The 13,155-nt window shown below is 39.7% G+C and overlaps 1 non-coding gene across 1 annotated transcript; it reads right to left on the reverse strand.

Moving 5' to 3' along the window:
- Positions 1 to 12,158: 12,158 nt before the first annotated feature.
- On the reverse strand, positions 12,159 to 12,320 carry LOC118620613. Its single transcript, XR_004957510.1, has one exon. It is a non-coding gene; the product is annotated as a U1 spliceosomal RNA (small nuclear RNA).
- Between the last annotated feature and the right edge of the window lie 835 nt (positions 12,321 to 13,155).

Consider the following 13,155-nt stretch of genomic DNA (forward strand, 5'->3'; position numbering starts at 1 on the left):
ATTTATAGATTTTAGAGAGAAGTAGGGAGAAAGAGACAGAAACATCTATTTGTTGGTCTACTTATTTATGCATTGGTTGGTTGATTCTTATATGTACCCTGATTGGAAATGGAACCTGCAACCTTGGCCTGTCAGGACATGCCTCTCACCAACTGAGTTACCCCACCAGGGCAAGAGGTTGCAATTTTAAATTTAGGTGTGCCTAATCTCATAGCAAGAAGCCTTCATTCTTTTTTTAAATACGTTAGTTCTTTGTGTTTTGGTTTCTTCAATATGAAGCCTAAAGACAATGGTTATGTGGTGAAAACTTAAAATATTTAATAAATTCACAGTTTAGCATAAATTTCTAATTATAGAATCAAAATATCATTATCTAGCAGGAAAATTGGTAAATCATTTGGCTTCACCTTTAGGTAAGTAGCATAGGAAATGTACAGGGGTGGGGAAAAGTAGGGTTATAGTTGTGAGTACAGGAAACAAAGTTTATTCTTGTATTTTTATTTATTAGTAATACTCATAACCTGCATGTCTTTTTCCATATGAACAACTGTAAACCTACTTTTGCCTACCCCTGTATTTTTTTATTTTTATTTTATTTTATTTTATTTTTAGATAGAGTGGGAGGGAGAGAGAGGAAGAAAGGAACATCGATGCGAAAGGGACACATTGAGTGGCTGCCTCCCGCACGACTCAACCGGGGCCGGGGACAAACTGCAACGGAAGTACATGCCCTTAGCGGGAACCGAACCCGGGTGTCTCTGGACCGTAGCCCAATGCTCTAACCGCTGAGCCGAACTGGCCAGGGCTCACCCCTGTATTTTTTTAAATCTCTGTTTGATACATTGTCAATTTTATAGTGGAATATAAACAAATAAAAGGAACAAAATAAGAATCCTTCCCATTGTTAAAGATTAGAAACATTGCATTAAGAAGTAGGATAGTTCTTAATCATCATCTAAGTCAATAATGGTTCTCAACCTTACTTTACCCAACACACCTATTTGTTTCTTTATTGATTAGAGAGAGAGAGAAAAAAAAAAATACACACATTGGTTAGTTGTTCCACTTATTTATGCATTCATTGGTTGATTCTTGTAAGTGTCTCAATGGGGGATCAAACCTGCAACCTTGGCATTATCTGCTCTAACCAACTGAGCTGCCCGACTAGGGTGCAACATACCTTTTTGTAATAACAAATATTTCTGTAACATCTCCTTTATTAGCTTAAAATGAAATTCATAGATAGTATAACTTACCTACATATTTGATTTTGTAAATAATGTCCTATATATAAAATAAAAAGAACAAAGAAAGTAATTTGTAATATAATAATTTCTATTTCAATATGCAAATGTTCAGGCATGACTATTCTAGAGAACGTAATCAAGTCATCATTTGCTGGCATTGATAAAATAAAATTCCCATTAATGTGAAAGCTACAAATGCCAACTGACATAAGTATGGTGTTTCGGCCACCCCTGGTGGACAACGCTAATCTGTCCTCAGTGTCTACTGTAAATGTGTTCCTAAAATATTTCCTGTTAGAATTCTGTAAAAATTAAAAAACAACTTTGGGTTAATACATAAAGTAGGTCAGGTTTTCGGTATAGATCATTATAAACAGGTTTTTTACATATGCTGGGGCATTTAAAACTCATGAGGGGCACAAAATGATTTTTCACGTGAGGAACACTCAAACATTTTGCAGAAAGTCTTGCTTACTGGCCCTGACTCTCTCAAGGCTAGAAGCACCTCCCAGACTATCCAACAGTAGGGGGCAATACCACACTTACTGAGTCATTTATTGGTGGATACCAGCAATTTTCAACCTTTTCATCTCATGGCACACATAAACTGATTAATAGAATTCTATGACACACCAAAAAATATATAATATTTTTTTTGCCACTCTGACAAAAAAAGATAAATATAATTTTGATTCATTCAAAATTTGTTGTGTTGGCTGTTGTCATTTTTTCATTTGACAGTCTAAGGGAAAAGAGGTCAGTGTCCTGATTAAATAGTCAGGTGTTGCATGTTTTAAACATTCTTGCAGCACACTGGTTGAAAATCACTCATGGAGACTAACATTTCCTAGGTCACCAACCAATTAGTGACAGAGTCACTACCCTCTCCTTTTACTATACTATATTACCATTATTCTATGTATGTATGTATATGTGTGTATATTTAATTTCATATAAAGTTACTACATAACAATTCTTGTATCATTTTAAAAGTTAACATTAAAATCTTTTACCTAGCTTCCTACTGATTCCTCAATGTAGGACATCAATTTACTTAGTAAATATTTTTTTCCATTTAAACATGTGCTTGGTACTGGTGATACAGCAAACATTGTCTTCATAAAGCATGGTGCCTAGTAAAGAAGGTAGAAATGAAATAATCAGACATATAAATAAATACAACTATATAAATATAAGTATAATTTCTTATATATAATTATAACTGGTGATGAGTACTATGAAGGCATTTACAAGATGTTATGAGAACATGTAAGGGGATTCTAATTTAGGTTGGTGAGGAAGAAGGAAGATAGAAGGGAAGGTCTTTACAGGTTAAGAGTAGAAAATATGCAGGGACCATGCAGTGGAAAAAAACAAGACTAGTATGGGCAACAGTGAGCAAGGGCAGAGGGGCATAAAATGAATTTAAAGACAGGCATGATCTAATTTACATTTTATTTATTTTTTCCTCTGATTTTTATTAATTTATTTTTGTTACAGATGTTTCTCCTTTTTTCCCCCTAGACCCTCTCCTCCCCATCCCCACCCCACTAGCACTGTTGTCTATGTCCATTGATTATGCATACATGCATACAAGTTCTTTGGTTCATCTCATCTATCCCTCCCACCCCCCTACTTTGAGGTTATCAGTCTGAACCATACTCCTTTCTATGTCTCTGTGTCCACTTCGTTCATCCGCCCTCCCTGTTCATTGTATTCCACAAATAAGTGAGATCACGTGGTATTTGTCCTTCTCTGATTGGCTTATTTCACTTAGCATAATGCTCTCGAGGTCCCTCCATGTTGTCTCAAAGGATAAGAGATCTTTCTTTCTTACAGCTGCATAGTATTCCATTGTATATATGTACCACAGCTTTTTTACCCGCTCATGTATTGATGGACACTTGGGTGGGTTCCAGATCTTAGCGACTGTAAATAGTGCTGCTATGAACATAGGGGTATGTATATTCTTTCTGATTGGTGTTTCAGGCTTCTTAGGATATATTTCTAGAAGTGGGATCACTGGGTCAAATGGCAAGAATTTTCTTTTTTTTTTTTTAATCCCCACCCGAGGACATTTTTGCATTTATCTTCAGATAGAATGGGAGGGAGGGAGAGGAGGAAGAGAGAGAGAGAGAGAAACATCGATATGAGAGAGACACATCAACTGGTTGCCACCCACACGACCCCAACCAGGGCCAGGGACAAACTCCAATCAAGGTACATGCCCTTAGCGGGAACTGAACCCAGGACTCTCTGGTCCATGTGCCGACGCTCTGACCACTGAGCATACCAGCCAGAGCAAGAATTCTCACTGCTACATCACCTGAGACAACAGAAACAAAGAGAAAAAATGAACACATAGGACTACATCAAACTGAAAAGCTTCTGCACAGCAAAAGAAACAATCATCAAAATGGAAAGGTAACCCACTGTATGGAAGAGCATAATTGCCAATGATACATCAAATAAGAGGTTAATTTCCAAAATATATAGAGTGCTCATACAACTCAACAAAAGGAAGACAAAGAACCCAATTAAAAAATGGGCAGAGCCCTGGCCAGTTTGGCTCAGCGGTTAGAGCGTCCGCCTGCGGTACAGAGAGACCCGGGTTCGGTTCCCGCTAAGGGCATGTACCTCGGTTGCAGTTTGTCCCCGGCCCTGGTTGGTTGTGCGGGTGGCAGCCACTCGATGTGTCCCTTTCACATCGATGTTTCCCTCTCTCTCTCTTCCTCTCTCTCCCTCCCACTCTGTCTGTACAAAAAATAGAAAAATGTCCTCGGGTGAGGATAAAAAAAAAATGGGCAGAGGAGCTAAATAGACAACTTTCCAGACAGGACATATAACTGGCGAAGAGACATGAAGAAATGCTCCACATCACTAATCATCAGAGAGATGCAAATTAAAACAATGATGAGGTATCACCTCACACCTGTCAGAATGGCCGCCATCAACAAATCATCATACAAGTGCTGGCGAGGGTGTGGAGAAAAGGGGACTCTAGTGCACTGCTGGTGGGAATGCAGACTGGGGCAGCCACTATGGAAAACAGTATGGTGTTTCCTCAAAAAATCTAATTTACATTTTAAAAGACCATACTACTTGCCTTGGCCAGTGTAGTTCAATGGTTAGAGCATAAGCCCATAGACCAAAGGGTCTCAGTTTGATTTCTGGTCAAGGGCATATACCTGGGTTGCAGGTTCAGTCCCTGGTTGAGGTTGTGCAGGAGGCAACCGATCAATGTGTCTCTCTCACATTGATGTTTCTCTCTCTCCCCCTTCCCTTCCACTCTATCTAAAATAAATCAATGGAGAAATATCCTCAGGTGAGGATTATACTAAATAAATAAATAAATAACGATGATGCTATTGAACACCCATCACTGGGGAAGTTATTTGTTTTACTTCCATTCTCTGGAATATTACATGGCTATATAAAAAAGAAAAGGAAAAAAGAAAAATCAATCAATCAATAAGGAAAAGGGAAAGAATATATATTGACCTGAAAGAATGGCCATGATACATTATTAGGTAAAGAATAAGTAAATGACAACATGATGTATTATATATAATGTAATCCATTTTTTAGAAATAAAATCGAATCAATAAATAATATTTGCATATATATCTGAATAGCACAGAAAAAAGAATGGGAGGATATTTACATATCAAATTTTAGCGCGCGGTTGGTTACCTTGGGGGATTGCACTTGGAAAGGGGTGGAGGAAGAAAATAACTTTTCTTTGTAAGTTGATGTATTGATATATTGTATGTATGAATTAGTTTTATATATTTTTACATATTTATATAGTTGCATTTATTTATATGTCTGATTATTTCATTTCTACCTTCTTCCCTAGGCACCATGCTTTATGAAGACAATGTTTGCTGTACCTCCTTACCCTCCCCCCTTCCCTTCGACCCTATCTAAAAATCAATAGAAAAATATCCTCAGGTGAGGATTAACAAAAAAAAAAAGGAAAACAGATAAACAAAATGATAAGCAAATAAAACTCTATATGTAGTCAGAGTTTTAGGAAGGAAAAGGAACAGAGTAATAGAAATATCAGGAGGGGATTTACTTTCTATTGGAAAGCTTCTCTAAAGAGATAACTGAATCTGAAATTTAAAGGGATCACCAATTAATAGAATGGCCTGTTCCAAGACTCTGACATAGGAATGAGCTTAGCATATTCCAGGAATGGAAAGTTAGCCAGTGAAGTAGAGCATGCAAAGGCAGAGTGGTTGGAGAGGAGGCTAGGAAAGAAGGCAAAACTCAGATTTTGCAGGGTTTTACATGGAATTTGGATTTTAGTCTAAGTAGATTAAGAGATGATTGAATGGATTTTGGTACATCAATTTATCTTTTCGAAAGATCAGGGTACCCGACATGTGCAGAATGAATCAAAGATAGGTGGAGAGATCAGTTAGGAAGATTTTGTGCAGCCTGGAAATAATAAATGGCTTAGACTAAGGCAGGGCTGGGACTACGGTGATGTGAGGGAGGTATGTGTTTTGGGCACAAAATTTAAGCAAGCATCAAAAGAGGCAGTATAAATGTCAATTATATTTTGATACAACATTTTTAAAAATCAAAATTGATTAAAAAAAATCTGTGATGAACAAAATGTCAAAATATAAAATAAAGACAAGATGAGACCCTAAATTTGTAAAACCCTGTCTCACTCCCTCCCCCTAATCCTGGCCCTGGTTCCAATAAAACTTTATTTACCAAATAGATAGCTGGCTCTAAGGCTGCTGGTAGTTTGCTGGTTTGATTTTTTAAATCGTTTATATAAAAAGAAGTAAAAAATGGCCTATTAATATATACCCTCCAACCACTCCTGGGTCTGTGAGGGTGTAGGTGGATATATTTATATATATATCTTACACAGGTATGTCAGGAGATTAAATGGCAGCCTTACTAGTAACAGCAAAAGCACTGGAAACAACCCAAGTGTCAATCAATAGTAGAATGGATACATTGAGTAATTTAATACAGTGTAATACTGTACAGCAAATAAATGAATTAACTACAGCTATACATTTCAATTTCAAGATTGAATTTCAAAAACAAAATATAGTAATAAAAAAAGAAGAAAAAAGAAAAAATATATTAGGCAAAGGAAAAAAAGTGATCAATGACTATATAACAGTATGATACATTTTATATGAAGTTCAGGAATAGGCAAAACTAAATAATATTACCATAGAGACATAGAATAACATTAAAAAGAAAAACAATGAAATGTTTTATACAAAATGCAGGACATGGTTATCTCTATGGGGAGAAAAAGGACATGATCTTGGGAGGTTACGCAGGGAACATCTGAAGAATGGGTGCCGGTCTATTTTTTAATCGTGTAGACCTACAAGTGTTCACATTACTATTATTTTTAAGAGATGCAGATACATTTTGTACTCTCCTTTGTGTGATATGCTCACAATTAAAACAACTATATTATTCAGAGACATACTCAGAAAAATTGAATTAGTAGTCAGGTTCCCCTGCTGAAGGACACCAAGTCAAATATTTTTGCAGGCCAGTTTTGGCAATCACTCAAGAAATAGATAATGTCTCTTATTCAACTCTTCTCATTCAACTTTGCTTATGGAGATAAATGCATCATAACTTACCACATCAACAAATTAAAATAGAAAATACATATGCTCTTTAAGGTTTTTCTTTTTAATGCTCGCCCAGGATATGCTTATTGATTTTAGAGAGACATCAGTGTGAGAGAAACATCAGTTGGTTGCTTTCCATATGTGTCCCAACCGACCAGGGCTGATCTTTAAGATTTTTTATGAATCACTTTGATTAAATAACAAATATTTCTATTTTTTCTTTTTTATTATTTTTAAAATATGTTTTTATTGGCTTTAAAGAGAGAGAGGGAGAAGGAGAGAGAGATAGAAACATCCATGAGAGAGAAACATCAACCAGCTATTTCCTGCACACCCACTACTGGGGATTGAGCCTGAAACGCAAGCATGTGTCTTGACCGGGAATCGAACCAGCGACCTCTTGGTGCATGGGACAGTGCTCAACCAACTGAGCTACACCAGCTGGGCTATAACATCTCCTTTATTAGCCTAAAAGGTAAAACTTGCAGACTTTGGCCTCAGTAGTGAGTTTATAGGCCATAAGCTGAGCACGTTTGCTGCTGCCCCAGAGCTCTCCCTGCGCCAAACCTATGATGGTACCGGGGTTGATGTGTGGATGGTGATGGGGACCCTACCATTTGTGGGAGAAGACTTTTGGAAACCGAGGCAGCAGATGCTGAGCAGCACATCCACATCCCATTTGTCATATCTATAGAATGGCAAAAGCTTTTGAAAGAACAAATGCCCTCAACCCCAGCAAAAGAAGAACCCAGGCAGATATTATAATGAGACCCATGGCTCAACATGGTCCAGGAGGGGGAACTCGGGCCTTACGGAGAGCTGCCCTGTGGCAACATGGACCCCCAGATAACAGATAATGAAGAACCTGAGCAGGACGAGATCCAGGAGTCAGTAACAGGAAGAAAGTACGACAGAGTGATGGGCACTTTGACCCTGAGTACCAGGAAGACCAAGATGAAGGGCTGTACCATCAGGGTAAGGCCCTGCCCTTCCCCTGACCTTACAGCCTCAGTTCTTCCCCTACCTGGGAGGTTTAGCCATCAGGGAAGAAGACCAAAAAGCCTGCCACTCCCCACCCAGCTTGGAGTCAAGGATGACCACCCCAGCCTAGCCCTGCAGTGTGGCCCTGGGGGCCCCACTCCATCCACAGCCGCAGCAGCTGTGGAGCCCCAGAGGGAACCAACATGGAAGATTCCCTCCACTCTGGGCAACCTGATGGTGGGGCCCCAGCCTCTCCCTCTGGCCACAGCCAGGACCAGCAGGGGGTGGCTAGGAGGGTCTTTATTTTCCTATTAAGACTCATATTCTATAGGCCGTCTACCAAAAAGCAACATCTCAAAAGGACAAGAGTCAAGCTCATAAAATTTTTAAAATTGTGGACAGCCAAGGCAGAGCCACAACCAAAGTCTCTGGGGAGGTCAAGCCACACTCCCTGCATTTTAAATGTCAAACTTGAAGGTGCTGAGCTGCAGCAAGGCTGGCCACGTGGTGCAGGAGAGGAGCCAGAGGCAGGATACAAACACCTGCTGGTGAGAGTGTGCCAGAAATGCACGCTGTGTGTGCAAGGTGAGGAGACTTTGTCCAGCAGATGATGGAGGTACGAATTGCGATGCTCTCTGCACAAGATTCACATCAGGAGGGTATCCTGCATCTCCATGGATTTCAAAGGTGTTTCATCCAAAATACCTGCTGAGCTTGGAGGACAGAACAGCCTGGAGCCCCTGGGGGTCAAGAGGAGAGGTCACCTGTTCTTTTTTTTTTCGTGTTTGGGGATTATTAAAGTATTTGGTTCTTCCAAAGTTTGTAATAAACTTGATGCTCCAGAAAGAAAAAAAGGAAAGGAAATACAGATGATGATTCTAATCGATGCAGAAAAAGCTTTCAATAAAAAGTCAGTGTTCATTGATTAAAATATATATTTTACAAACTAGGAATAAAAGGGAAGTTCCTTAATCTACTAAACACCTACAGCAAACATTACACTGAATATTAGAATTTAAAAAACATTTTCTTTAAAACACAGCGAGGATGTTCATTCACTACTGTCACAGTTACTATTTAGCCTCTTAATGGAGGGTGTAGCCTGACTTTAAAAGTGAGAGGAGGTACTTTCCGGTGGGTCATCTAGGTAACCCAGTTTTGCCCTTGCCTGCCAGCATAGTCAGGTACTTGGTAGAAGGAAACAGAAATTCTAAAGAGAAAGCCTGCAGTATCCTAACTTTTAAGTTATTCCTAAAAGTAATGTTTAAAGTAAAATGTCTAAGAAACAGTAAGAGATTATGGGATACGCCTCAAGTCAAGACAATACAGGATTAAGCACAGTTGACTGCCGCAGTTAACTGATTATTCATGCGCCCTTTTTTTTTTCTCTTCTCTGTCTCACTTTCCATACCTTCTCACTTTTTGTACTTCTTGGAATCAACTCTCACATAACTACTTTCACCCAACTTTTTATTTTTATTTTTTATCCTCACCCAAGAACATTTTTGCATTTATCTTCAGATAGAGCAGGAGGGAGAGAGGGAGGAAGAGAGAGAGAGAGAGAAACATCAATGTAAGAGAGACACATCGACTGGCTGCCACCCACACGACCCCAACCAGGGCCGGGGACAAACTGCAACCAAGGTATGTGCCCTTAACGGGAACCGAACCCGGGTCTCTGAACCGCGGGCCAACCCTCTAACTGCTGAGCCAAACTGACTCACCCAACTTCTTACCTCCAGGTCTGCTTCTGCTACTCTAACCTAGCACCCCCATCACAATCCAGGTATAGAACAGCGCCCTTGCCCTAGCAGGTTTTTGCATACCCCTTTGCAGTCAATCCTCTCTCCCTGACCTCAACCTCAAGCAATATCATTTTGCTTTTTACGTATTTTCATATAAGATTAAAACTTGATTTAAGTTTTTATTCATCGTGCCCTGGCTGAGTAGCTTAGTTTGTTAGACCATTGTACCAATACGCCAAGGTTGTGGGTTTGATTCCTGGTCAGGGCACATACAAGAAGCAACTAATGAATGCAATTTGTTGTTCTCTCTTTCTCTCTCAAAAAAACAACAACAAATATTTTCATCTTGTTAATTGTATTGCATGGAAGCTAAAGAGAATTTATTATATATGCTTGAGACTGCTAACTTTGTCCAAAGAGGATCCCAGGGAGAATCACATTTGTGTCTACTGCGGGGAAACACAAGATGGTGACCCCTGAGAGACAGAGGAACGGCCACTAGAAGTCTACATATAGAAGATCCCAAAAAATCCCCTAAGAAATGAACCTCCAGAGAAGAACCTAGCATATAAGACTATGACAAATCTCTAGTCATTGGAGGGCCGGGGATGATACTGAGTCATGTTTTTTGCTCAGACCTGTGTCTCAGTTCAGCTCCCTCCATAAACTCATAGTTGAGTAGTACGGGCACCCAAGTGCAGGTGTATACGCTGGGGAGAGGAAGAAATGTGAGCCATGAGTCAACTCTGAAAAAGTAATTTCCCTTAAATCTCTGTGTGACATTGCTGTACAAGCATCATATCTTTAACACTCATTCATAAAGCATGACACACCTAAACACATTTGCCCAGAATTCAAGCAGCTTTGGCACCTTGAAAGGTTGAGTATATCTGCCACAGTGGTGCACAGAGAGGGAGAAGATGGCAATCAGGGCAGGTGACAGCTTGGTGAGCACCAACAGCCATGATAGGCATCTTCACATGGGTTGGCAGGCAGCCAAATCCTGAGCAATTACAGCTACTGGGGTCCAGGAAGTAGACAATGTAGCCCAATGATTAAGAATTTGAACTTCAGAGTCAGGTCTGGATTGAAACCCCAAATGTCATTCCATCCTGTCTACTTGAGGTACCCTGATGTGACTAATGCTAACTTACGGTACATGTCCAATCATTAACACTTATTACATTCATTCAACAAATGCTTATTGAGGACCTATAGTGTACCAGGCACCACTGAGCATATGGTAATGAGCGAAGCAAATGAGTTCCTTTTGCTAGTGGATGAAGTGCAAGGGCTCCACTCCCTCTGTGCTAGTATTGCAATCAGCCTGTGCCCGGTGTCTTAGCATTTCCAACTTATAGACCCTTTGCCACCTGCAACCAAGCTCCCTTTAAATGTTTGGATTTGAAGTCTGCAGCTTTGCCCTGGATACTTTAATCAATTTCCTCTTAACTCTCTTTCCCTGTCCTGCACCCAACCAGCTCCCCTTTGCTGGAAGAAGAGCATTCAAACCCCTATCCTCCGACGGCCCTAATAACCTCATCAGAAGGAAGGAGAGTTGTCTAATCCCGAGACCAGTGCAGTCCTATGAACCTTTGCCCTGCTTTCTCCTTCTCTGGCCTTTCATGAGGAGACCAAGTTTATAGCCCAGTTAGAGATGATCCCATTTAGGACCCAGTTCTGGGGATCTCTACCCCTGCCCTTATTTCTGTCGGGCTGGCTCCCGCTCCAGCTTGCTTACTTCGTGTTCACTTTATCAGTCAGGCATGTTGAACACAAAGAACAGCAGTGAAACATAAGTGGAAAATAAATTTATTATAAGGGTATTGGATGACTCACAGAATTGGCTGGGAAATGGAGAACCAGGCTTGGAAAACAGGCAAGAATCAGGGACTGGCAGCTGGAGCAGTCTGGTTAACAGGACAAACATCACAGACATTGCACTCATCACCACTGCTCTGCGTGGCGTGAATGGCACTGTGGCACGCTGCCCCCGGTCAAGTCTGGCTAACTCTTCCTGCTTGCATCACTGAATCCTACAACTGCAGGACTAGATTACATGCCTGAGCTTTAGTGGTCCAGAAACACAAGCAAAACTTGATTTCATATTAATCTATTTATCTCTGTTTTCCCCAGCTTCCCCTGGCTGATAGTCCCCCAAGTTGGAAGCATCAGGATTGGTCATGGGTTGAGATGCATAAACCATATTTGCAAAAAGGCTTCCATGAGTCTCATGCTGACCCTATTTGGGCCCATCATTGCATAACCGTCCTTTGGATACTGTTATTATTTTCTTTTTAATTCGAGACTTGCCCTTAGTTCCATTTTAACTCCCTTGCCCTTGTCCCCTACCTCTTACTTTGCCATGTTTCTCTGCAACACTTTTTGAACCTGTTCACTTTGCTGTGTTTTCATGACTAAGACCCTTTTCCCAGCTTTAGTCTTTTCAAACTGTAGTCCTGCATTTTATACCTTTTCCAGCTTTCAGGCTATTACACTGGAAAATTTTCTGTACATGTAGCTAAAGTGATTTCTTTAAAAAAAAATTCCCTCCCCCAGAGGAGAGTGTGAACACAGTCACCCACTACCACAAATGATGTCATTGAGTTTTCTACATTTGGGGAAAAAGCAGGGATCAGCACATCCGGGGTGCAATGGATAAGCCTCGCCCTGGGAAAACCAACTTCATGATCATGGTATCGCCGCTGCCAGGTAAGTTTTTTTGTTTTGTTTTGTTTTCTTAATTTGACAGAAAGAGAGAGAGAGAGAGAGAAAGAGAAACATTTATTTGTTGTTCCACTTATTGATGCATTCTTTGGTTGACTCTTGTATGTGCCCTGATCAGAGATGAAACCTGCAACCTTGGTGTGTTGAGACGATGTTCTAACCAACTGAGCTACCCAGCCAGGGCTAGCTAAAGTTATTTCCCTTCAACCATCTCATTCTGCTATCCGAACACTTCACGTAATGCTTGAACCATCCTACTCATAAAGAGAGTAATTCATTTTGAAAAATCCAGTTTTCTTTTGTATATTACAAACCTCTAATTTCTACTATATTTCATTATTCTCCTAAATTACTAGAGATTTTATGTTTTTTGTATAAATTTGGAAATAAGTACCCCCCAAAAGGTTTCAAAGAGCCTCTTTTTCAGTATGTATCTAATATTATTTTCCCTTTTAAATACTTGTGGTCTGTATGTTTAGGTATATTCTTTTCAGTAAAGTTTATAAGAGCAAATATAAGGTCAAATGTCTAATGATAGTATACTGGCTAAAATATTGTGGTATATTAATATAATTAATTGAATTTCATGCAGTCATTTAAAAGAATGGTACAGATGTGTCTATATTGATATGGAGCCATATTCAACGTATCACAGTATGAAAAAAAGCAGGGGACAGGAATACGTGTATATTATCATTTGTGAAAAAAAAAATTGTATATTCAAAGAATATCTCCAGAAGGCTACACAAGAAACTAGTAATGGCGAGTCCCTCGGGGGGAAGACTCTTTGGCAAGGGGAGACATTCTTTTCACCACATACTCAATATG

The sequence above is a fragment of the Molossus molossus genome, unplaced genomic scaffold (assembly GCF_014108415.1).
Source record: "Molossus molossus isolate mMolMol1 unplaced genomic scaffold, mMolMol1.p scaffold_m16_p_7, whole genome shotgun sequence".
NCBI classification, from domain to species: domain Eukaryota; kingdom Metazoa; phylum Chordata; class Mammalia; order Chiroptera; family Molossidae; genus Molossus; species Molossus molossus.